The sequence below is a fragment of the Lissotriton helveticus genome, chromosome 1_1 (assembly GCF_964261635.1).
Source record: "Lissotriton helveticus chromosome 1_1, aLisHel1.1, whole genome shotgun sequence".
Classification (NCBI taxonomy): domain Eukaryota; kingdom Metazoa; phylum Chordata; class Amphibia; order Caudata; family Salamandridae; genus Lissotriton; species Lissotriton helveticus.
This window is the reverse complement of record NC_136057.1, coordinates 1,555,095,726-1,555,120,564: the sequence shown is the minus strand read 5'-3', so window position 1 is coordinate 1,555,120,564 and position 24,839 is coordinate 1,555,095,726.

Sequence of the window (24,839 nt, the reverse complement as noted above, 5' to 3'; positions counted from 1 at the left end):
AAACGCCACAGCGCAGCTCTACACTGCTATTGCATAGCACTGTCCAGACGAAACAATGCACCTTCCTGGGATAACGAAGGACACAACGACAGCACGCTGGATTCTTGCCACTTCCACTACGGAGACTGCAGCCTGATCGTCGCCAAAATGAAGTAATGAGGACAGAGGTCTGTTGTAGAGAGGTAAGAGGGTTTATTTGTTGGTTAGCTCCGAGTGGAAAATCCGTGGCCTCCTCTCTGGCTGGTCAGCTCTAAACTCCCAGAAGATAGAACCATCAGCCCTTGGGGAATGTGGAACGCACTAGGCACAGTGCTCCACAATCCATGGCTGATGTAATAGGTTACAACAGAAAGCTACTAAATTACGCGCAGAGGAGGTACTAAAAGACCGGTGGAACTCCCTTGCTTGCACAGCTGCTCTCAAAGATGTAACTGGGTTCTGGAAAGAGGTTAAATCAATGCGGGCTATGGGTCTGAACATTACTCCACTAAATTGTAATATACCTAGTAAGGTATGGGTATCATTTTTTCAAGAATATATACAGGCCATATAACAAGCACTGACAGCTATCCCCCAGTCACTAATGTATCCATATCCTTAGCTGAGGTGGAAGATGCTATACATCAAAGCGCAGGGAATAGAGCCCCATGCTCAGATGGTTTGTCAATTGATCTCATTAAATCTGAACCGGATTTTTGGTCCCCTCTTTTATGCAATGTTTTTAATAATTTGACCAACACCACAACCCCAAAAACCTGGTCAACAAGTATATTTGTGCCCACTTTTAAGAAAGGGGATAGATCCGACGCTGGTTCTTATCGCCCAATATCCTTGATTGATAATACCTTAAAAATCTTGGGCAGGGTTGTTTTTAACAAAATTAGGAATTGGGCAGAGCACAAGCACATTTTGAACTGTTGCCAGTTGGGTTTTAGGAGTAGTGTTGGAAATGTTAAACAGTGCCTAAATTTAAGTCTTATATTGGGGAAATAATCAGTTGCCAAAAAAGTACCTTTATACCTATGTTTTATGGACTTAACTTCAGCTTTTGATTTTGTTAATCGTTCTCGTTTATGGGAGATTCTTTTAAATTATGGGTTGGACACTGCACTTGTGCACTTTTTGGCGTATTTACACAGAGATTTGAAAGCACGGGTGAGGATCAATAATGAAGGAGAGGTTTCTAGGGACATTGTAATTGGCAGAGGGGTGAGACTAGGGTGCATTTTAGCCCCCTTGCTTTTTATTCTTTACATTAATGAATTAAATAACTCCCTGTCTGAATTAACATGGGATGTACCGAAAATTAATGGTCAATTTTACCCTGTACTTTTATATGCAGATGATGCGGTCCTAATGGGCCGCACACCAAATGCACTACGCACTTTAATCTCAGGCTTTGTATCCTTCATGGCGGATTTAGGACTTTGCACTAATTTAAAAAAATCATATATAATGTCTTGTGAACCAAAAAAGCACTTTATTAAGCACATAATGTCGGGAAGTGACCTTTTAAAAAGCACCAGCACCTTCCCTTATTGGGGTTTAGTTTTTTCTGATTCAGGTTCATGGCGTTCACATATAGTCCAAGGTAGAAGTAAACTTGGAAAGGCAATTAAATCTGTTATTAGCCTGCGACAGCCCAAGAAGGCAGAAGTGGTGATGGTATTATTACAGATCTATAAAACCCAATGCCTGCCTACAGCGACTTATGGCGCCGAAGTATGGGGGCATGAAAATTGTAACGGAATACAAATGGAGGAAAATAGATTCTGTAGAAATATTTTAGGGGCTCAAATTTCATCACCTACCTACATATGCCATAAAGAACTAAATCTACATTATGTGGAGGATTTTATTAAATCGCGACCTGCTATATTCTGGCTAAAGATATGGTGAAATCCAGCTGCGATTTTAACCCAAGAAATTATCACAGACTGTCTTAAATGTGATGGAGGTAGAGGTATACCCTGGCTGTCCGCAGTGCAAAACAGTCTGGCCAACGTCCAACTAGAGTATGCCTTTCATCTCTCTTTAACTGCAGGCGGTTTAGATTTAAAAGCTGTGAGAGGGGCACTATACGATCTGTATTGTGAAGAAAGAAGAAAAAATGAGTTTTGTAAACCCTCAATTATTAGATACATTCCTATCCTGAGGACATTAAGTAATAATTATCAGATGCCACAGGATTATCTTAGGAAAAACATTGGAAGATGGAACAGGAGTTTGCTTTTTCGCCTCAGGAATAACAGCATAAAATATTCCATCTGCTTCCTGATTGGTTTTAATCGTTACCTGGAGGAGACATGCTGCCCATGTGGCATTGGTCGTAAACAAACAATGTTACATTTCTTGTTTGCCTGTAAATTCTATGTAAAATATACCAAACAATATCTAATCCCCTATTTTAAGGCAAATGTGATTTCTGATTATACTTTTGCATACCAGGAAATATTACAGCTGGGTTGTGACGATATGATTTTTCGAGTGAGCTCATTTCTACGGGCAGTGGTACGCTCACGAGCTTCCATGAATGCACCTTAAAATTGTTACACATTTGTAACTGCTCCTCGATTTGGATTTAGCATATATGTGATAGTTTCCTGCAATCATCTTGCCTGTTTTCTCTACCGGACCCTCTCTGTTGGCCCTCTGTTCTGGCCACATTGTCGGAGGCGCGGAGGTGACGGCGGTTTTCAGAGCTACACTTCGTGGGACTACAACAGCGGGACACCGGGACTGCGAGGACCAGCATTCCTAGAGTGACCGGCAGCTGGTGCCTCTTCCCGTGCCTTCCCCGCCTACCTTCATCAGCCCTTAACTGCTCGCAGCCCCCGCTCCACGGGAGCCGCTCGCAGCAGTTTCCTGCAATCATCTTGCCTGTTTTCTCTACTGGACCCTCTCTGTTGGCCTTCTGTTCTGGCCACATTGTCGGAGGTGCGGAGGTGACGGCGGTTTTCAGAGCTACACTTCGTGGGACTACAACAGCGGGACGCCGGGACTGCGAGGACCAGCATTCCTAGAGTGGCCTGCAGCTGGTGCCTTTTCCCAAGCCGTCCCCGCCTACCTTCACCAGCCCTTAACTGCTCGCGGCCCCCGCTCCACGGGAGCCGCTCGCAGCAGTTTCCTGCAATCATCTTGCCTGTTTTCTCTACTGGACCCTCTCGGTTGGCCCTCTGTTCTGGCCACATTGTCGGAGGTGCGGTGGTGACGGTGGTTTTCAGAGCTACACTCCGTGAGACTACAACAGCGGGACGCCGAGACTGCGAGGACCAGCATTCCTAGAGTGACCTGCAGCTGGTGCCTCTTCCCGTGCCGACCCCGCCTACTTTTGTGTATTTCTTCACGCCCCCTCAACGCATCGCGGGACGCATCGTGGGACGCATCGCGGGACTAGCTGGGCGAAGCCCGGGCAAAGGGCGGGTCGTCTGTGGCCGTCCGTGGACAACTGTGGCCGGGCCGGGCCCCATCCCTTTATTGTGTACCCACCACACTCCCTTTCCGAGGTTACTGACCATTGACAATGCCACCGAAGCCCGGAAATGGCGGGAAACAGCAAACGGGGGGAAGGTAAGAGGCACCTTGGATGCCTTCCTCATTAAAGCTGTTTCGAACTTGGACCATGAAATTTCTGTAGCAGAATCGCGCTTGTCCCTTGAACTTTAAAAAAACAAGTGCTCATCATTAGGTACAATTCGTCAGACCTCACCCCCCCCCCAATATTCAGCCCAGTGAGTACAGGGATTCCTCCTTCCATGGATACTAGTATTCCCCTTCTCTTTCAGGAAAATTCCCAAACCTCCACTTCTGTTCCACTGAGAAGCCCTAATATTGATTTAACCTTTTCGGATTCTTCATTAGACTTCTTTCCATCGGAGACTTCCCTGTTGCAGCTCCCAAATGCAACTCCTATCCCGGCAAATAACACACCCCCGCAGACAGTATGTAGACAACCTACCTTAATGAAAAGGAAGAGACGGGGAAGCGACCGCCGGGGTGGGCAACTAAAAGTAGCCCGACTGGGTTCTAGCCCACAAACTGCTAACTGTAATATAACACCCCCACCCTGTCGGCCACCATTGAAGTCAAAATCAAATCTCTCACAAGCTCAATTCAAGTTAAGGAAACTATCACCTGAATCCAAGCTAGTTTTAAGTGACATAGAACATCTAGTCAGATCCCTACTTCTTCCTATATTAGAAAGGGTAAAAAGAATAGGTGACCAGTTGAACGAATTAACGGTAGAAACCATTTTAAATTCTCAAATTTTAAAGGGCATGGTAGCCATCAACGCGACCACTAAACCCAGTGAACCACGTTTAGTCAATAAAGACGCCACTAAACCTATCCCAACTGGTCCTGACATGACCACTGGGAAAGCCAGGCCTCCCAAAGATATGCCACACACTTTAAATATTCCTTGTGCGAAACCAGGGAAAACTGTTAAGATTACCAAACCACCCACACACTCTACTCTTACAGGACCCAGAGATTCAGTTTTTTCTTCACGTAACACTTCCACAACAACCACTACACATTCAGACTCCAAGGTTATAGACACAGCAACCCGTCAACCCGTCAATAACGACCGATATCACGCCAACTGATTCCCAACTAAGAGGGTGCCTAAATACGTACCCTGTGGCGGGGGAACTCATGCCCCCAACTATTTGTCAAGGGCCTCCACCATCAGAGAATGATCAACTCTGCAAAACTACTGTTGCAGATGATTTACCTCCACCACAGCTTAATATTCCTGATCCCCCTCCTATAAACATTCTGAAATCAGAGGAGTTTATATATAGTTTCCTCTCCTGGAACGTGGCTGGTTTAGCGGACAAAGTCGACCAAAAATACTGGTTGGAGGTTGTCATTGGGCATAATGTAATATGCCTCCAGGAACTCTGGTCCCGGGACGCCCACCATATCAATTGTTACCAAACCTTTCACACCCCAGCCACTCAAAATCCTCACGGACGTAACAAAGGGGGTCTTTGTACTTTTATATCTGTTACTGGGGGTATTGTAATTAATAGGTTTATGGAGACTGAATTTTATCAGATACTGTGTCTACAATGGGGTTCCCCACAAAACGTTATCATAATAAATCTCTATAATAATATTCCTTCTGATAGGAGTCAGGCTACCTTGAGCAAACTTCTCTCGACATTGATTTCCCTATATGACCAGCTGTCAGGTGATAACATCATGTTCTGGGTCGGAGATTTTAATTGTACAATCTGTCCCCACGGTTCATATGGCTTGTGCGGCCTATCGGACAATGGGGAAGATTGCCCTACCCATTTTACTGAATTCGTCACTCGGTACCTCATTCAATAATATACTCTTTTTATTTCAATTTAACATTTATTAATGAGATTTGTACCCCATGCATACCATTTCAGCCAATCTTCAATGGAAGGGGGTGTAATACGACAATCGACTTCACCTTAATCTCTGCATCCCATGTAGGGATAGTGGCCACCTGGGAAACGGGTAAGGCTCTTCACTCCGACCATTACCCTATAGTGTTTAGTATCAGAGTTAAAAACCCAACACATAGGGCAGTGGCTAATATCGTATATATTCCAGAAATAAGATTAGCCTCAAAAAACGGATACACTATTAAATGGGAAAAAATTAGACCCAACGGGCTTTCTGGCCCAACTCGTCGCTTCTAATTACAAAGATATACTTACCTGTTTAACCCTTGAAGAGACACTGGAAAATGTAATGAACTCCTTTTCTAAAATATTAGAATCCCTACTGACAAGAAAATACCAGAAGGGGATTCCTAAGCCCCATAGGTGGTTTGACAGTAGGTGCACGAAAGCACTAACCGTCCTTAAAAAGGCATTGCATATAATTCCCAAAAATCCGGTTCTTATCCGTCGTGCCAGAAAAACCTATAAAAATACTATAAAGTCGAGAAAAGCGAATAAGGTATGGGCAGCCCTCAAAGAAGCCTCGAATAATAGAGACCATAGGGCTTTCTGGAGGGTGGTAAACGACCAGTTCCTACAGTCTAATGAAATAAACTGTATTGACCAGGCAATTACAGCCGATCAATGGGTATCCCACTTTAAACATCTATACTGTAGACCGACTGATAACGAAGGAGGATTTAATCCAATTGATGAGGCTAACACTTTCATGGTAGGTAAACAGCCCACCTCTTTTACCTTACCCGTAACTTTTGATTATGAGGAAGTATTAAAAGCCATTAGGGACAGCTCCTCGGGCAAGGCACCGGGCCCAGACGGTGTCCCTATAGACACCTACAAGGCTGAAATGGATCTCTGGGCCCCTATAATAACTAACGTCTTGAACAAAGCGAACCAGGAAGGTTTTATACCCACCTGGTCAGACGCTATAGTTATACCCATTTTTAAAAAGGGCAAGAGGAATGATCCGACCTGCTATCGGCCCATCTCTTTGTTGGATGCCCTAGCAAAGGTAGCAGGCCGTATCATCCTAAACAGAATACAAACCTGGGGGGAGGAAAATCAAATCTTTTGTGAGGTACAGTATGGCTTTAGACCAGGAAAAGGGACAATCAAACAATGTTTAAATATGTCCCTCCTCATAGCTAAATATACAGAGGCGAAGAGCGGCAACCTTTTTATTTCTTTTATAGATTTAAGTTCTGCCTTTGACTGTGTAGATCATGAATTCCTATGGTTGACATTAACTGACATGGGGATCGACAGTCATATTTTGCCATACATCAGGGAACTCTACAGAGAGGCAGGTTCAAGGGATAGATACGGTCCCAGGGGTGAATGCACTGACAAATTCCCCATAGAAAGGGGTGTCAGCCAGGGGTGCATTTTGGCACCCCTGTTATTCACCCTATATATTAATTTAATTGGACAATATCTCAGGAACTTTCAGTTTGACTACCCCACTATTAAAATAACCCCTATTCCCCCTTTATTATACGCCAATGACACGGCATTAATGTCACGGACCAGACTCGGGCTACAAAGAACTATAAACAAATGTAACACCTATATGAAGCTTCGTGGCCTGAGTATAAACATTTCGAAAACTTTCACAATGGTCTGTGGGAAGGGTAGGAAAAAACTACACTGCCCTACATTTTTGGATGATAAGAGAATTGAAAACAAAGACTCTTTCTCCTATTTAGGGGTAAACTTCCATAGAGGGAGCTCCTGGCAAACAGCGATAAATGCCAGGAAACTGGCATTCCTGCGCTCGATTGGCGCCCTGAGAAGTTTTTCAAATAAATTGGGGGGGAAGCCAATTAATGTACTAATTTATATCTACAAAGCCAAGTGCATCTCAACTGCAACATACGGTGCTGGTATTTGGGGCATCGAAGAAGCACCGGGGTTACAAATTTGTGAAAATCAGTTCCTAGCTTATCTGTTGGGGGTATTTAAGACTACATCCTCATATATTTCGCATATAGAAGCGGGCCTTTCCCATATAACGGATACCGTAAGGATTTCCCCGATCCTTCTTTGGCACAAGATCTGGGTTACCCCAGAAACCCTATTAAATAGGGATTTAATAACTGATTGCCTATTGCTTGATGGGGTGTCCAAAATCAAATCGCTACACTATGTAAGAAACATGTTTAGCGAGCTCGGTCACCCGGAATATTTCCTAAAACCCAGCACGATGGAGAAGGTACCCAGAACCCTAATTAAAAAGATGGCCCTACATCACCTTGTTACTCAGAGGTGGATTGCAGTAAAAGGAAACCAATCCATCCTTAGATACCAGCAAATCACCTCTCACGAAGGGCTACAAAAATACCTAACTCGCGTGATCAGTCCTTATGCTCGTTCATTGCTCACTCGTTTTAGGTTAGGTTTTTCCTTCCGCCTTGTCACTTTCCCCCAACGTAACACCTGGACCATGTCTAATCTTGTATGCCCCTGCGATGATACTTCGTATCAGTCTGATATTCATTGCCTTCTATTCTGCAAGTACTATCAGGCACCACGCAGGGCATACTTACTACCAATCCTAAGGACATGGGGGATTCGAACATGTAAGCGAGCTTTTATAAAATTGCAACAACTGGAGGAAGATAATGTCATTTATGCACTGAATTGCTTCTTAAAACTTGTAGTAAAGTTCCGCACATCAATGAATTGATTATAAATGTATTCTATGTATTTTATTGGACAAATATCAACTGCTTTCCATTTGGACATGTGTATTTTAGCCATGGCTATCTGTTTTTAATTGTTCTTAATATGTTTGCTTTTATGATTTGTATTTTTAAATCGAATAAAGCATGATTGAATTGAATTGAATTGATAGTTTATTTTTTCGGATGTTTACAATTGCTTATTTTGCACTTATACCAAACTTTACATTTCTGCTTTTTGCACAATAATGCTGCTAGTAGGGTTAAAAATTGCACCTATTTGCACTTCACTGCTACTTCTTGCATATCTGGTTTTATGCTATTTATTTATTGATTATTAGATTGTCCTATCCCGTTTTTAATCTTTTTGTATTCTTATTGATATTGATGAATGTATGTTATATGTATATTGGCAGTGATGACCTGTACTTTTATGGATATTTTATATCCCAATAAAGACCATTTGACTTTGACTTTGACTTCTAAAACATGTATTTATGTATTTAATGTACATATTAAGGAAAGACATTATCTGGGATAATCATGAAAATAGTTTTAAAAAACTTTAAATAAGCGTATATTACTTTTAAAAGCAATTATCAAAATGGCAGCCGTACGTCGTAAGAGCAAAGATGGTTTGAAGAGTTATACATTTTATAAAACAATATGGTACTGCACACTAAAGGAGAAAAGTCAGCACAATTATTGACCCTTCTCCCAACATTTAAAAGCCCCTGGGGGAGGTGGTAAATTAATCGAGACAGAATGCGTTAGTACAGCCTACTGTGCTTACGCTACCAGGAAAACACAACAACAGTACAAGGCCCAGATTTCCATTGTAGTGATTTCTTAGTTGCAGGTCTAGTGTTCAGATCGACACACACACTCCCTCATGGCTGGTTTACACCCACACCACACCCATCCAGCACATTTGTCACTACACACGTGACCCTATATATAAAAAAGACGGAGCACACGTGTTGTACGCCATTTTAGAGTTGTTCCCAAAGTACCGAACAAGGGGCCCACTACTACATGCATGGCCTCTTTGGTCACTGAGTTAGTGGTGCCCGAAGCACTGAGCGGGTGAAGAACCTGCAATGATGATGATGGGAGCGGGAGTATGTCATTAGCCATAGAGATATCAAGACTCAGCACCATATATGAGACTTCTTTGTTGGAGATCGGGACTACATCATGCAGAAGGTGTCTTTTCCACGAAAAGCTGAGCAGTGAGACTTGAGTACGCATCGGAGGGAGGCAAAGGGTTGTAGCAGACAAGATACAAAAACGCAACTTAGCGTTTTAGACAAACGCACTCCTATATAGTGTATTAATTTATATGTATAATTTATTTCCCAATAGCAGGAACGTTTTTATAATCGCTGAAATGTCCGCAATATTACCAATACAAACAGTTCGTAGAAATGTGAGAAGGAACGTGTATAAAAGCGCGATTTTATCTTACTCCAAATTAATATAGTAACAATTACCAATCATAACATCTTTCTTTTAATATCTTTTAGATGTACAGCTTCACGATGCATTATGTAACAAGGACGAAGGCAATGGTACAAGGTGAGCAAAGAACCTTGTCTCCGAAAGAACGACAAGTTATCTGTGAAACAAGAGAATGTGTAGTGTGCAGCAGGCGCGCAAAACACACATTGGTCTAACGAGGCTTCAGCTAGGATCAGATAGCTTCCTGGGCCCACACACAGTCGCACCCGAGTACTTCACAGGTCTTTTAAAGACATTTTGCTTGTTAATGAGGCTTTTATGTCCCCCAGCTTACAGCCCCTGCAGCTCCACTCTACATTTTCTTTGAAGTTAAGCCCCCCCCAAAAAAAATATCTAGCCCCCCCGATATTTTTGACTGTGGTTTCGCCTCTGGCTTCAGGCACCCCCCCCCCCCCGTCGAGTGTGTCTCTCCCACATTTTAATGTCCTTTTTTCTCTCTTTCTCTTTTTTACTCTCTCACATCGTTTCTCTTTCTTTTTTAAAATTTTGGACGCTGCTATCTCCAGTATGCTATATACAACCTTATCTGAGTTGAAGTGGTGAACTCTCTTGATTACTGTGAAGGCTTCTTCAACATGTAGAGCACCCTCTTTCAATCACGTCAATGGCACTAGGTGAGCAAGGAATTTTGTTTCCAAAACGACAACAAATTATTTGTGAAAGGAGAGAGTGGGTAGTGTGCAGCAGCTTCACTGTGTAGAAATGTATAATTACCTCCAAGCAGTGACAACAGATAGGTTACAACACTTTGAGAAACAGATCTACAAGCTTATTGCGCCACTTTTTTGTCACTTTTAACATGGGAAAAGTGGCGCAAGGAGCTTGTAAATCTGCGTCTGACTTTTCAAGAAAAAATCTCAACTCCAGACTCTGCAAAACAGTTTTAATGTTGTTTTCTCTCTCTTCTCTCTCTCACTCTCTGTAACATCATTTCTCTTTCTCTTTTAAAGTTATAGACACTGCTGTCTACTTTGACTTGTAGAAGCAGAGTTCAATTGAAGTTTTGAACTCCGATGGTCGCACTGTTTGGCCGCAGTGTTTATAAAAGATTAGCACAGCGGCCTAGATATACAATACCTCCATTGCAATGCATTAGAAATAAGTCGGCGTATTTACAATCCTGTTGTTCCATCTTTGTGTCAGTGACGCAGTAGGCACTTCCATATAGACACCACTTGAACGCAGGACTATAACAGAAGTGAAATGTACTACGTACACTGCACCCGTAGAATTGTAGTGTTACCTTCACTTGTAATGCTTCACCTTATTTAGTCACATCTACATAACTGTAAACTCTCTTTTTCTTTTTTGTTTTGAAGATTACCTACCCTATGTCTTTTGGAGTCCACATCACAAATTGTTTATAATACTGTTTTATGAAAGTTATTTTTCTAGTTGTATATTACATTATCTTTAGGCTACGTTTACAGTTATTGTTGTTTTAATAAAAGTTAATAAAAAAACTATATAATTGGGTTTTTTTGGGGGGAGGGGGACGGTCCACAACAAAAATAATATTTATAATTTGAAATACTATAGGAAGATGTTTGACAGTAGGGTTGAAAAGTACTGGCTGTACAATAAGTAATATTTTCTCTGGATGGACTACAACATAGAAAGGAAATCAAAGTAAAACAATGTGTTCCACATTTACAAACCTCTTACGACATTTTCATGTGCAAACCTACCCCCTACAAAATTAACTGTGTGGGCCTCAATGACGCCCCTCAAACCACGAAAACAACCACCCCCCGGAGATTTCTATATAGTGTGAGGGAGGCTGCATGGCCCACTGTCTGATTCCCTGGAGTCCGCCACACCCAGACCCAGTTCCTGCAGTGTCCTGGGGAAAACAGCCATTACTACGCAGTCTTAACCACGCGTGATCGTCACCACGAATTCATTAGCACACATATGGCTTTACCACACATGCCTTTACCATGCATGCTTTTACAACTAGTATACATTTACCACGCATGATAAAGGCATAAGCATGATAATGGCTTTGTGGTGATGGACACGCGTTGTAATGGCTGTGGCTTACGTGCTTCAAATTAGTTTTTGGGTTGAGGAAAATTGAATTTTGCCTTGTCATGTGTCCCTACGTGTTCCCCATTATATGTTATATGTGCATGATCGATATGCATATGTTCCCCCTTGACCGAATAAAGACGCAATTATAGTTGTGTCCAACGTTATCCAGTCATCGTGAAAGCAACGAGTATTAGGCCTATGTTGCCAACGTTTTACATTGTGCACGTTAATTCATTGAGTTGTCCCCGTTTCTAGGCCTCATGGGGCCCGGACACCAGATTCAAGCTCCAGTCTCCTGAAACCACTCCGAGGAGCGATACAGCCCCTCCCGCATCCCTGACCTTTCACTTACTTCCTGCCAAGCAGTGCGGTGCCCGGCCTGGCCTGCCTGCCTGTCTGCCAAGAATATGTTATGCCTCTAGTTATCAGTTCAGCTCCCCGGCTTCACATTCCTAAGCTAACGAACCGCATAAACATCTTCAGCTATAGTCTAGTCTTTCTGTCTCCATGCAAGAGAATTACTGAATTAATATTCATAGAAGATTCATAGCACACGCAATACATGTAGAATATATGCATGCACCAGCCTTAGTGTCAAGTAGCCTTTGCCCTGATAACTTTTAGATTCAAGCAACATGTACTCCAAACACGAGATACCAGATATGCTATAGGTACATGTCGTCCTGACATCCCAGACTTTAGTCTCCTCTTCTAGTGCAGAAGTCAGAGCCCCCAGCTCTCCCTAGTTACACGTCATGGCCCGTTTGCGCGCACCAGTAGGTTAAAGGTTCCAGCTGCCCAGGTAGCCCCCTCCATGTATCCACCCATTTATGACACTTCTGTGACGTTTACATCACATGTCTCCGTGCACGCCCTGTGCACGCCTTCTTTGTACGCCCATATGTTCTTATCTTTCGTTTGTCACTTGTTACGCCTACTGTATGCAATGCAATTATACTGTTTTACTATATATACTGTATGATGTTAATATGATATTAGGCTATCATTTTTGTCCCTTCCTGAGCCTTTGCAGGTGATGGAACCCGATGGTCCATTGGCTCGAGCCATCTGATTAAAGCCCATTCTGACTCAGATATCACGGATCCTGCCTCTTATTTATTGAGCTATCTGTTTCAGTTAATGCATAGAAAAATAGTACCGTAATTAATTATTTATTTACCACATAAATGGCGCCCGAACAGGGACGAGCCCCTTCCCCACGCGGCGGCGATGTAACGCAGGCCCCCTGACCCTTCTACAGCCGTGACGGACCTCTACTGCGCACCTGCAGATATTTCTGCTCAAGTCTCCCTCAGGCCCACGGAGGAGACGGAGACTGCGGTCCGGCATCCAGACGAGGCGGTGAGGAAGGCGGGTCGTTCCGACCAGAGCCCAAGCCGAGAGAGCAAGGTCCGAGGTATCCGGAGGCCCACCTGTAACCGAAGCCCGAAGCCCGAAGCGCATGCGTAGTGCGTAGCAGTAACCAGACGTCGTAGCAGTCCAGTCCAGTCCGAGGCCTTCAGTTTTGCTTCCCGGTGAGTACCGTTGCTGGGGGTATCTAGACGGGTGTTCATTAATTTGTGCCCGGTCCGACGGGTTTGGGTACACAGATCCGGTCCGACGTGTTCACCTAGGTGGATACGGTATGACGTGTCTCTTTAGGAGACCGGTATGTTCTGTACTGTTTTAGCAGTGCATCCAGTAATTCTAGTAAGTCCGTTCTCGAGAAATTCAAGTATTGTGTTTTCAATGTATCAGGTAGTATTCTGTTCGAACTGTTATTAATGTGTTCTTGATGTCGTGGTATGAATGATTGTTTTGCTATTCATTACTGTGTTCATTGTGTATTGTGTTCAAGTTCAAGTACGGTTCAAATATGCCTCTGTTTTCGAAGTTACGTCAGATAAAAACAAGAAAAGGGTTACTTGAAGAATCAGTTCCTGTCCCTCCTAGGGACAGTCCTGGACATTTCATGTATCAGAAGCATGGCTTAGATGCCATACTGTATCTAGATTTATGGGTGGACTACACCAAACATCTCGAAGAGAAATATAGATGGCCTGTTTCAGGAACATGGGATGCCGAGTGCATCATGAGAGTAGAAGAAACATTATGGAAAAAGAAAGCCAGGCAATCCCAGAAAGATGCCATAGAATTATGGCGTAAAGAATCCCATAAAAGAACAGAGAAAGAATTCAGAAAAGCAGAATTAAGTAGAGAATCCTCAGAAAAAACCCAAGAAAGGGAATTAATCGAAGAAGGTGAACGAGTTAGAGCAGAACAGTCAGACAGACAGAGAAATGCCCTTATTAAAGGTATGTATCCCCTTCTTGCCGAGGGTTTGCCGAAGGCGACCCCGGAAAAATCTTGTAATTTACCGCCACCCTTGGTCCCGACTAAGCTGCGTCATAAACCGACTGCAGCCGAAATTTTTCTTTCTTCCTATTTACACGACACTGTTCCCGAATATGCTAATACAGATCCTACCCCGCCAGTCCAAGTTCAAGTCCAGCCCCCTGTTAATAATGTAATTCCTGTGCCTCCAGTTGTTGGTCCCGGGAATCCTGTCCATGCGCCAGTTCCCCAGGATCAACCCACATTACGTACCCCTACTGTGCCAGTCACGTTACCAGCACCCGCACATTCAGTATTAACTGACGATTCCAGTTCAGGAGGAGCAGGGGGAGGTATTCCTATCACCCCGCCTCAAACAAGGCGACGGACGCTGAGAGATGTAGCGTTACAGCGTACGCCAAAACTGGCTACGTATGAAACCCTTAGAAAGTATCTTACAGAGTGCGGACCTGATTGTAGATATGATCCAGTACCAGGTGAAGATAGCATGTTAATATATTCCATACGTTTACGTCGAGTTGCAAGCTTCTTGGTTACCATATCGAATATGGAACAACATCTAGACAGAATATATCACTTTATCCAAACAGGGGAGAATCCAGAAAGTATTCACGAAGCTATGGCACACAGGAAATTCGAGATTCAAGGCATGATATTGCAATTTCTGATAAATTGTTTAATAAGAGAACAAGATTATCCCGATAAAAACAAGGAAGATATGAAAGTCCTGACAAGATGGAGTGACAATATAACAGAAGGAAAACACAGAACACAAAATTGTATAGAATCCATGTACAAAAAGATTCGTAAAGAAATTATAAGTATACACCAAAAGGAGGAAGAAAAGAGAGTAGCCGAGAAAGAGAATGACTCTACAGACGAAGAGGTAGACAGCGAGAATCCCACCAGAATAGTGTATGTAGGTAGAACGAGAATTTCTGATAGACATACACGCCTAGATTACAAGAAAGTTTTTCCTCCTCCCGTACCAGAACAGTGTTCTCTTGAACAAGTATTCCAGGCTACCGATAAAATTCTGAAATTACGAATAGGTTACAGTGAGCTTAGTACCATGCATGAACAAGAACTAGCCCGATCAGCAGTCCGATGGGTTAGTGATTCTGCAACGTTTCCAGACGAAGTAGTGGCCCAAATGTTTCTGAAACTGCCCCCAGCCGAGCAGCGACTGGTGGGTATGTACATGATCCAGCACCTCATTACACTGTACGAGAGTCAGCATTCTGATCCAGGTCCCTTATATAATGTATTGAACGAATTACTCCTAAACAGATGGAAAGGTCTAGGTACCGATTTAATTAGCGTCATTTTAGAACAGCGCCACAAATACAGAACGTTCCTAACTCCGCATTTTGTTCCTGTTTCACCCCCGTTCTACATAGACAGACAGAATCCGTTGCGAGAAGTGCATCCAGTTAAGGGAGCGGGGGGTAATCTCGAACGAGTATTTGTTTACACCCCTATCACGAAAATAGAACTACTAGAAATGAAAAAGTTAATACCCTGTCACGATAAGGATCCAGCAGGGTTCCATCGAGAATTAAAAGACATACTCCGTATGGGAGAATACACGTATCCTGATATCATCAAAATGTTAAAGGTCCTGTTTCCTGCGGGCACATATGAAAAACTTAAAGAAAAAGAATGGGAGGTGGGAGAGAAAAAGATAGACTGGACCGCGTTAGAGAACGAAGATAATGCACGAGTCCCAGGTACTGGTCTTGGGGATAGAGCCAAAGAATTGCCCGAACTGTTAATACAAGTCTTGCCAAGATTACTAGCCACGAAAAAGGAAGATTGGGATGCCATCTCAGCCTGTAAACAGAAACAAGACGAAGACACTAGTGATTTTTATTCCAGATTTGAGAAATGTTTCATTATTAATAGCGGTCTGAAAACGAGTAGTGAATCGTATCCACATCTTTTTGTTACCAAACTAGTTGAGAATTCTTTACCGCAAGTTAAGAATAGAGTATTGAAGGTCGAGAGTACTTGGCAAGCTAATACCCCGTCCCAAATGCTACAGATGTTACAGTATCACCAGAATAGAATCAGGGAAGAGCAAGAACACGAAAGAAGACGTATGAAAGACACGAAAATGAAAGTACTAGTTGCACAGTCTGTTCAACCAGATAGTCAGAAGAGGGGTCCGAACCAGACTAGTCATTCTGCAGCTCCTGTTAAAGGGACATGCAATTACTGTAAACAGCCAGGTCATTATATAAACGAATGTGCAGTTCTGAAACACAACATAGCTACAGGTAAAACGAAAGAGAGACCGCGTCCTCCTAGACAAGAACATGTTCCGCAGAATGCCCAGCCACCGCAGAACGCACAACAGACAGTTACAGTACCGCAGCCTATAGCTGCCACACAACACGTTACACAACAGATGTACCAGTATGCACAGTCAGATTATCCAGAATATCAGCAGTATTCATGAAACAGCCTAGAGAGGGAGGTTGGCTTGCCTCTCATCGAGATTCCTGTAGATCAAGAGGGTCCCTATGTACACAGTCAAGTATTAGGGAAAGACAGAAAGTTTCTGATTGATACAGGGGCAAGTAGGACTACCATCAGTCATGACGAGGTTCCAGGGGCTCCACTCTCAGGCTCAAGAAACGTTTCCCTGGGATTTTCAGGAAAGCCTATTGTTAATGAAATATCGAAACCAGTTTCCCTAGAAGTTGGTCCATTGTCCCGAACTACAGACTTGTTACTTACGAAATCATGTCCTGAAAATTTACTTGGTATTAAAACATTGAAAGAATTAGGAGCGGGAATATGCTGCTCTCCAGAAGGAGTGAGATTGTTTTTACGTGATTTTAAAGGTCATTATGTGTTACGAGATTTTGATCCAAGATTACTGAATGTACCACAGCATTTATGGGCGCAAGGTCCAACTGATGTAGGTTGTATGCACATTACACCATATCGTGTCACTCTGAAACAAGGTGTTGTATTACCACGAATCCGACAGTACAAATTGCCACCTGAGGCTGTAGCAGCCTTATCGAAAATTATTGACGAGCTCATTGCTCAAGGAGTGGTTGTAGAAACTGACTCCAATGTATGTAATTCTCCTATCATTCCGATTCCTAAACGTACTGATCCAAATGCACCCCCAGTTTATCGATTAGTGATTGACCTTCGAGAACTTAATAAATGTATCATACCCCAGTACCCTGTGGTTCCAGATATCTCTTCCCTATTGACTGCCATTGATTCGGAAGCTACGTTCTTTACTGTTATTGATCTCAAGAACGCATTCTTTAGTGTCCCCATTCATCCAGACAGCCAGTTCCTTTTCGGATTCTGTTTAAATGGAAGAAGCTATAAATTCACACGAGCTCCTCAAGGGTTCACAGAAAGTCCTAGTATTTACAGTCAAGCACTCAAAAGACAACTAGACAGTATTCACATGCCAACTGACACTGCCCTGCTCCAGTATGTCGATGATCTATTAATCACAGCCCGTACAGAACGTGACTGCGAACGTGCGTCACTGACAGTATTGTATTTTCTGGCCAAGATGGGGCACAAGGTGTCCCCTTCGAAACTGCAATTCTGTGTCCAGCAAGTGGTATACCTTGGACACTTACTGTCCAAGAGGGGTAGACAGTTGACACCTGACCGTATCCAGTTAATAGCACATCTTCCACAGCCCAAGACACAGAAGGAGGTACGAGCTTTTATCGGCCTCACTTCTTACTGCAGACAATGGATTCCTCAGTATGCATATCTAGCTAAACCACTGATACAGTTAACGACACAGGAGGCAGCGACATCGACTGTCCTCCCTTGGACCCAGGAACATACACTTGTTTTTAATGAGTTAAAGAAAGCTTTATGTAATGCACCTGTGTTAGCGACACCAAACTACAGCAAGTCTTTTACACTTTTTGTCACTGAACGTGAGGGTACAGCATTGTCTGTTCTCACACAAGATCAAGCAGGACAACACAAGCCTTGTGCTTATTTTTCTAGCACATTAGATCCAGTAGCCCAGGCTCTGCCTGCGTGCCTCAAGTCAGTTGCAGCCACAGCTCTAGCTATCAGACAAAGTGATTCCATAGTGTTAGAACACTCCCTGACAGTACAAGTTCCACACTCCGTGGAAGTTCTTTTAAACCGAACACAGACTCAGCACTTGACAATTGCACGTTTAACAGGATATGAACTGACACTGTTTCAGCCACACATAGAAATCAGACGCTGCAACATTTTAAATCCTGCTACACTGTTACCCTCGATTACATCGAATCCTGCCACACATGACTGCGTGGAAGTTATTAACACCATGACGAAGCCAAGACAAGACTTGACTGACATTGCATTACCTGATCCAGACCTGACACTTTATGTGGATGGTTCATGTATGAGAACAAGTACAGGAGAACTAGTAGCCGCGTATGCAGTGACTACTGAAACTAAAGTTATAGAAACACATCGTATTGACACCCTGTCTGCTCAAGCAGCAGAGCTCATTGCTCTGACCCAAGCCTGCATACGAGCTAAGAACCTGAAAGTAAACATATATACAGATTCACGTTATGCATTCGGAGTCGTACACGACTTTGGAGTACTCTGGCAAGAAAGAGGCTTTATGACCTCTCATGGAGCCAAGATTCAGCATGGCCCCCTCATTCAAGCTCTGTTAGAAGCAATACATTTGCCGAAAGCCATTGCCATTATGAAGTGCAAAGCACATACGAAAGCTACTGACACCATTTCTCAAGGTAACGATCTAGCACATCGAACAGCCAAGCTTACAGCCCAGACTCCAGACATTCCAGTTAACACGACAAAGATAGATATTCCAGATCAGACTACTTGTATGACAGTTAAGGACCCTACACGAGATGTACTAGACATACAGACACATGCAACTCCCGATGAAATCAAGAAATGGTCTGAACAAGGAGGGGTCCAGACAGATCAAGGATGGTTGACGAAGGGAAAAGCCACATGGTTTCTCCCCGACTCTATGGTTCAAATCATTATTAACACCGCACATAGTCCAGCACATTTAGGAGAGAAAGCCATGTTAGACAGTATCCAGAACATTTGGTTTAACAAGCATTTAAGAGCAGCAGCCAAACAGAAAGTACGTACCTGCATTATATGTTGTCAATTCAATCCAGGTAAAGGTGTTCCGGTGGAACAAGGTGGATTCCATCCTCCTGACCACCCTTTTGAAGTCCTCCAGATGGATTATATTCAGATGGATCGATGTCGAGGTTTCAAGTATGTCCTCGTAGTAGTATGCGCTTTGTCCAGATGGACGGAAGCATATCCAGTCCCAGATTACACTGCCGCGACCACTGCCAGGCAGCTGGTTCGTGAGTATTTCCCGCGCTATGGTTTACCTAGGGTCGTGTATTCAGACAACGGCCAGCCATTCTCATCCGAACTCATGAAACAAGTATCTCTTCTGTTAGGGTACCAGTGGAAGTTCCACTGTGTGCGACTTCCCGAGGCAGCTGGCCTCTTCGAGTGACATAATCAGACTATGAAAATCCGCATTGCAAAGGTTTGCGCAGAAAAAGGCGTAGATTGGATGGTAGCTCTGCCAGTCGCCCTTTTTTGCATGAGACTGGTCGCTCACTCCCGTTCAGGTCTGTCACCTTATGAAGTTGTTTTCGGTCGTCCCCCGAACATGTGGGGTACACCAATGCCACGTAAAATTACCGATGTAGACAGTAATATGCTGACAGATTACCTAGCTTCCTTGATGTCTGCACTACTCTCTTGTCGTTCACAGGTTGCGGCTGCCTTTCCAGACAACACTCAAGTAAAACCGCACGAGGTCATTCCAGGCGACCTCGTGCTAGTGAGGAACTTTGATTGTTCAAGTCCGCTGGAGCCCCGCTGGAAAGAGCCGAAACTAGTTCTGATGACCACAAGGACCGCCGTAAAAGTGGAGGGCCGCAAGGGATGGCTCCACTCCAGCCACATCAAGTTTTCATGGACTCCGTCCAAAGACTTTTTTCAAGGACTGCCCAGATACTGACTCTAAACTCCCCCTGTTAGAGAAAACTCCGCAGCAGGAGTATAAACTTAAGCTCAGGTCTAGCAAGTCAGACAGTTTAATTGTTTAAGTCCCTCTTGGGTGAAGTGGTTAGACAGGTTCCTGACATGTATGAGATAGACCCCCATAGTGAGAGAGTTAGTCGAAACTCCAAGAAAATACGTTACTGTAAAAATCTGCGCAGCAGATGTATCGCCACGTTATTGCTTATGTTATTTCTGAGTCTTATGGTTACATGCATAAGTTATGTTTTACATGTATATTTTCCTCCTATTGATTCACATGTACATCTTTCCTCTAATGATACAGTAGAGCACACTTTTAGTGACCTACCTCCACACGAGTTATCCTACAGACTTGCCATGCGCAACAATACTTTTATCCGAATGTTACACTATTCACACCAGACTAGCAATGCCACTAATTGTTGGGTGTGTGGTCGACTCCCCCCTTTCCAGACACCGAAGGGAGTTCTGCCACTCTTTCCCTATCCGTTTTCACACAATGGTTCGTGTGGAGCATGGTTTACGTTAACATCATCCTCAGACGATAAGTCCCTTCTGAATAGAACATGTTTCTCAGACAAGGAAGGTCTTTCCCATAGAACAGGGTTAGATCTAGAAAATGAAGTATATGATCTAGGTAATTATTCCTCGAATTTCATGGTTTTGAATGTTCAGTCCGAGACTACTCCAGACTTGCCTGCTATTACAGTCCTACCAGTGAAAGGCGAATTATGTGTCCGAAAGAATGGTTCAGTACATCTAGGACATAGTGATTGTACTACTGTGGTCAAGTATAGTGACAGTGGGAAGTCTACTTTCAAAGCCTCACGTCATTCGTATTTTGTATGTGGTCAGACCGCATATGTACGTCTGCCCCTAGATTGGGATGGAACATGTTACATTTCCTTCCTACTGCCACCAGTTTTCCTAGCCCCATCCGATTATCACAGAAACACACATCTAGTACACATTAGACATAGAAGGGAGATCGAGTCCCCAATTGTCGATCAAACTGAAACTACATTAGAACAGTATACAGACTTCAATAAAGGTTTCTTTTTCTTCATAGGTCCTGTCCAGAATAGTAAGCTAATACGTAGGCTAACCAGAACCCTTGAAGCAGTAGTGAATGAGACTACTTCCGCTCTAGGTAACTTAACCGAAGAACAATCTGCTATGAGATTTGTTGTCCTTCAAAACCGCCTTGTTCTTGACGTCATACTGGCCGATAGGGGCGGAGCTTGTAGAGTCATCGGATCTAGTTGTTGCATTTCCATTCCTAATAACGCACCGTCTGTTTATTCAGCTATAACCAGACTTCATAAAATAGCCCATCAGTTACACCAGAATCCAGGCACCTGGACGTGGTCCGGTTGGCTCTGGAAAATAATATAATCCTGGGGATGGAAAGTATTGTCATTCCTAGGAATAGTAGTAATGATCATATTCAGTTGCTGTCTCTGTTTACAATGTGGCCCTGCGATTTGCGGCTTGTGCGCTACCTCTTGTATTCCAAGTCCTAAGTCCCGTTCCAAGAAGATTCGAGACGAGCAAATGATGCTATATGAACAGATAGATGGTATCATGAATATTGATGTTTCCTGAAGGAAACGTAGGGAACAAGGAGGGAATGAGGAAAATTGAATTTTGCCTTGTCATGTGTCCCTACGTGTTCCCCATTATATGTTATATGTGCATGATCGATATGCATATGTTCCCCCTTGACCGAATAAAGACGCAATTATAGTTGTGTCCAACGTTAGTATGCCAGTTATCCAGTCCTCGTGAAAGCAACGAGTATTAGGCCTATGTTGCCAACGTTTTACATTGTGCACGTTAATTCATTGAGTTGTCCCCGTTTCTAGGCCTCATGGGGCCCGGACACCAGATTCAAGCTCCAGTCTCCTGAAACCACTCCGAGGAGCGATACAGCCCCTCCCGCATCCCTGACCTTTCACTTACTTCCTGCCAAGCAGTGCGGTGCCCGGCCTGGCCTGCCTGCCTGTCTGCCAAGAATATGTTATGCCTCTAGTTATCAGTTCAGCTCCCCGGCTTCACATTCCTAAGCTAACGAACCGCATAAACATCTTCAGCTATAGTCTAGTCTTTCTGTCTCCATGCAAGAGAATTACTGAATTATTATTCATAGAAGATTCATAGCACACGCAATACATGTAGAATATATGCATGCACCAGCCTTAGTGTCAAGTAGCCTTTGCCCTGATAACTTTTAGATTCAAGCAACATGTACTCCAAACACGAGATACCAGATATGCTATAGGTACATGTCGTCCTGACATCCCAGACTTTAGTCTCCTCTTCTAGTGCAGAAGTCAGAGCCCCCAGCTCTCCCTAGTTACACGTCATGGCCCGTTTGCGCGCACCAGTAGGTTAAAGGTTCCAGCTGCCCAGGTGGCCCCCTCCATGTATCCACCCATTTATGACACTTCTGTGACGTTTACATCACATGTCTCCGTGCACGCCCTGTGCACGCCTTCTTTGTACGCCCATATGTTCTTATCTTTCGTTTGTCACTTGTTACGCCTACTGTATGCAATGCAATTATACTGTTTTACTATATATACTGTATGATGTTAATATGATATTAGGCTATCATTTTTGTCCCTTCCTGAGCCTTTGCAGGTGATGGAACCCGATGGTCCATTGGCTCGAGCCATCTGATTAAAGCCCATTCTGACTCAGATATCACGGATCCTGCCTCTTATTTATTGAGCTATCTGTTTCAGTTAATGCATAGAAAAATAGTACCGTAATTAATTATTTATTTACCACAGGGTATGTGTGCGACCAAGTCTGATACCATCAGATGCCAAGGACAAACAACGTGGTGTCTGTGGCAGGAAATCTCATCGATTCACAGAGAAGATAGGCGGAGGGTAAAATGAAAGTAACAGGTATAATAAAAATAATGGAGGAAAACTACTAAAATGGCGGTGGACGGAGTATGTAATCAACGTTTGGCGCCTTGGCAATACGTTTCAAATAAATATAGATAGAATATGATTTTTAATATATTACAAAAGTGTAGCAGCGGATGACACACACGGCCCGGGAAAAGAAAGCGGCAAATGTAATACCTGAAATGAGGACAGCTTTGCTTGTCGAACTTGAAGAAAAAGAAAGAAACAGTGGCTTGGAAACGAGGCTGCGCATGCATAGAGAGTACAACTGGTGCACAAAAAAAAACCTGAAAGTTTTACATACTACCATAGAAATATAGCTCTTTTTTGACCAGTAAAGTTAGTTCTCAAAAAGGACTGTTTTTTCTTAGCCCCAATGCCCCATGATCCCAGACGGCTCCCCACGTCCTTCGAGAGCCCGCATTGCTTTGTCAGAGAGAGCTTTCCTACTTGAAAGAGAGAGCCGATTAACGTGCTCTCTCTTTCAAATAGGAAAGCGGTTTGCTGTGGTAAAGTGGGAGCTGCGATGGTCCTGCCCTACCATAGCAGACAGCAGTGTCCCGGGGGTAGGCACCCCAAGACAATGCAAGAGTGGGACCTGGGAGGTGGGTGGTCCACAGGGCCATCAAGGGCTCTCCCAACATTAAAAAGCCCCAGAGGGTGCAAGTCCCCAGGGCAGGGAGGTCATTTTACATATTACAGGAAGGTGGTGGTACCCGGGACGTGTACGGGGGGAGAGGGAGGGGGAGCTGAAAACATTCTTTTTTCAAAAAAATATTTCAAAAAAAGCCCCGAGGGGGTGCCGGACCCCGGGGCTGCGGGGAGGGACGGGGGGGTGAGCCCCCCACATACTTCAAAATAAAACCCCTGGGCTGGCTTTCCCCGGGTCTCGGGAGACCTTACAAGCCCCCCATTATGGAAAAAAATGCCCCCAGGATTTGGCCCCCCTGGGGGCGAATTAAGAATAAGACAGAATTCTTATGGAGTTCGGAGGTCCCCGTGGTCTTGAAATGGCTTCAGAAGGGGGGCTTTGCAGCCCTTCTCCATAAAATAATAATATATATTGATGTATATATATATATATATATATATAATTAGCCATGCCCCGGGTGCTGGGAACCCCGTTGCCTGGAATTGGGCACGGGAGGGGGGCCACGCGGCCCATTTCCCATAAAAAAATTGAATACGTATACTCCGCTTATTGTCATCGTACCATAAGCGCACCCTTCCGATCACACGCTGAAGGCTAATTGGCTGTCAAATGGTTGTCAACATTTGAAACTAGAAACTGTTGGCAGCCATTTCATGTCTCGGTACAAGGGAGGCTGAAGAACCGTGTGAAATATGTGTTTAAAATGTGAAAAGGGGGAGGGTAGACACACACCCTGATCCTCTAGATCTCCTCCTCTAGATCTCCTCGGGGGGGTCCCACAAGGTCTCCCAGAGACCCTATTTTTTTTCTTTTTTGGGGAAAAATCGCAGGGGTGCGTGTATGATTGCGCATTCTAGCGATATTCTAGCGATATTTAAAAATAAATAAAGACGTGGGTTTCCGTGCATCTTTGGTAATTTGCATTCTTTCAACGGTTTGGAGGAGATGCAGAAGTGCTGTATCCAGGATTCACCCCTGAGTAAGAAAAGGTAACGATAACACTATTTACCTGCTAAGTGAATTTCTACCCATAGGATAACAGTGATGTACTTTTTAATAAAGTTAAAGAAAATTATTAAAATAATAACCTCAGATAATCTCTTGCCTTAATATTTATATTAAATATATATAAATACATTTTTCAACATTGAAAAAATCAGGAAGTCGTGCACCCACC